The sequence below is a fragment of the Amblyomma maculatum genome, chromosome 3 (assembly GCF_055883805.1).
Source record: "Amblyomma maculatum isolate TAMU_Amacu chromosome 3, ASM5588380v1, whole genome shotgun sequence".
Lineage (NCBI taxonomy): Eukaryota > Metazoa > Arthropoda > Arachnida > Ixodida > Ixodidae > Amblyomma > Amblyomma maculatum.
The window spans coordinates 214,826,670-214,829,369 of NC_139346.1; the positions used below are offsets into that span (position 1 = coordinate 214,826,670).

A 2,700-nucleotide genomic window follows, 5' to 3' on the forward strand; every position below is an offset into this window, starting at 1 on the left:
GTTTCATCCGAGTTACCACTTTATTTGTGCTTATTGAATTCCTACTCTACATTCGTAATAACCTGTATATCTGCATATACTTTTCGAGTGTTTTTACACACCGATACGACCGGATCGCTTCTCGTTTAAGAGCCGGGGCTGGGTGAGTGCGAAGGAATATGCTGTTTTTGGTCATTAACTTCATCTTTGTAGACAGTGCGAGCTTCAAATCTCATATCTGGCGGGGATGTAGAGGAACGCGCTAAGGTACATCTTTTTATTTTTTTCAGATGGCGCCTTTTTTTGTCGACTTAGTTGTAAGCAGCATAAAAGCAACCGAAATTCATCGGTACAAAACATTTGGATCACTCAGATAAGTTTTACTCAAAGAACGTACCTATCAGTTATTTATGCTCTACTGCAGCGTCGCCCGGCTAGCTCAGTCGGTAGAGCATGAGACTCTTAATCTCAGGGTCGTGGGTTCGAGCCCCACGTTGGGCGTTTATTTTTCTCTCCTTTTTTTTTTTTACCGCGTTCATTTTTTTTTTCTCAAGTGTTAAATCCCTGCTAGCTCCGAACCACAAGTGCTGGTTTTCACCAAGATGTCCACTTTCCAGTTTTGGAGCATGTACTTAAGGTTTGTGTACGTGCCGCTTTACCAAAAGCATTTGCAGGAATTTAATGTTTCCCCTCCGGCTGTCTGTCAGTTTATTTTTATCTTTTTCAAAACAGCCCCTTCCATTATTGCGGGTAAGCTTTTTTTTTTACATTTTCTCCTTTTTCTCATCGCCATATCAAGCTTTCTATTTGTTTCACACAATGAAGGTGACCTGTTTGCTAAAATATATTAAACCTTATAATAGAGTGCTTGAGCTCTAGTTCAGTTGTAACATTCTGGGCACGGGAACACGATGTCCCCGGTGCATTTTCTTGAAATGGCACCTTTTAGATTATAGCTCATGGCAAAAACTACGTATATTTAAGTGGTGTTACTTGATAAGAAGTAGAACCAGTAAGGAAAACCTGAAAATTTATCAGCATAACTGAAAACATAATGCAGAGATTTGAAGGTCAACCGCGATATTTAAATACGTGCTGCAAACAATGCCAACTGATACAACGCTAGGTGCTGTCTTGAAATCACTGAGTCTGAACGGAGTTCAGTTAAGTTTTGACAACCAACATAAGCCTTCTATACAGCTGTGAATAATGCAATAATCCACTTCTAAATGTGACTCAATCTTTTTGACTTGTCTAATTTATGTCTCAATGCTCGCATCGCATTGTTCGCATTCGGCTAAGGTCTATCTCAGTCACATAAAGGAAAGGTTAATAAGCGCAAAAAGACTCACAAATAGGCACAAATAGACACACAGGACCAGCGCTATTAACCTTTCTTTTATGTGACTATGCACCAACTAGCTCAATAATCAGTTTTAATTGTCTATATCAGTGCTTGCGTCCTTGCCGACACTGCCGTCGGCTATTGGCACGCCGAAGGAGCGCTCCGTTTCTGGCGTCAAGTCGCTTCTCTTCTTGTTGGCGTTGCGCCACAGTTTGTACAGCATCATCAGACGGTTGAATGATGGAGAGGGAGAGCGAAATGGTGGAGGGAGGGCGTTCGGCAGCATTGATTTCAGCAACCGGTTCAGGCGGTACTGTAGCTGCTGTTTACTCTTCTTTCACTCGCTATGCTGTGTACGATCGCAGCTCCATGCCATCGTCCTTGCGAAAAGTAATATTGATGTACTGCTGTGGTCACTTTAATGCTTATTGTCCGATGATCAAGTTGAGGTATATTACTTTAATGTTTACTGTTCAATGCAGCATTTTGGTAGGCATGCACAATGCGTTTTACGAGAATTACCTAAGGCAGAGTAAATTGGTATTAAGGTATTAAATACTCAGGTCTGTCCATGCGAGCCACGGTTTAAGGCAGCATCTCCGTGTAAATTATACCGCATGTAATATGGGGGCGTAAAATTTTTACACAGTGACTGATGCCCAGCCTTACGGCTAGAAAGGAAAGTTATACTCCTTCCACAGACACTTCGCGGTTGAAGAACACCTCGTTCCATGGTGTTCCGACTCAGTGCCGTCGCTCTGCATAACATTCTGTTCCATTGATGATGTTGACCCCATCTCGTTGTTGATGCGGGCATATGGCTCCCACAGCATTTGCAGCGAAATTGAGTTCGCATATATTGTCCCGACTTTGTTTCGGGCTGTTAGAAAGATGTTGAGATTGCTTTTCTTCGTGACCTTTAATTAATTTTGCCCATAATTTGTCACCACTCGCGCAGAACTACATTCGGCTCGTAAAAATTGCGCAAGTAGCTTTCTGTCTAACCTGTTGTAACCACAGATCAGCAATACCGAGAAGCCTTTTGAGAATATGAGGTGTGTAAACATTTTGATGGGGTGCAAAACAACAATGAAAGAAAAAGTCAGGTATTGCTGTAGTCCTCGGGTCCGTTTAAATACGAGTTGTTCGACAGAGCAAATGTTATCGCTGTGTCGCAGAAAATTGTAATTTGAAAAGTAGGTCGTTTCAAAAGATACGCGGAATGCATAACCAACAGAACATTAAGTGTACACACTGCAAGCCACCTGCCTTTTCGCTACTACTGAATGACGAGGAAAACTGTTTTTTATCTGGCGAGTTTATTCCGCATAGTTCAAGTCCCACCTGTGTCTGAAAAGCCAGTCGTCCTTTCGCAT

The 2,700-nt window shown here is 42.1% G+C and overlaps 1 non-coding gene across 1 annotated transcript; it reads left to right on the top strand.

Annotated features, from left to right (window-relative positions):
- Positions 1-407: 407 nt before the first annotated feature.
- On the top strand, positions 408-480 carry TRNAK-CUU (transfer RNA lysine (anticodon CUU)). The gene has a single exon. It is a non-coding gene; the product is annotated as a tRNA-Lys (tRNA).
- Positions 481-2,700: the final 2,220 nt, after the last annotated feature.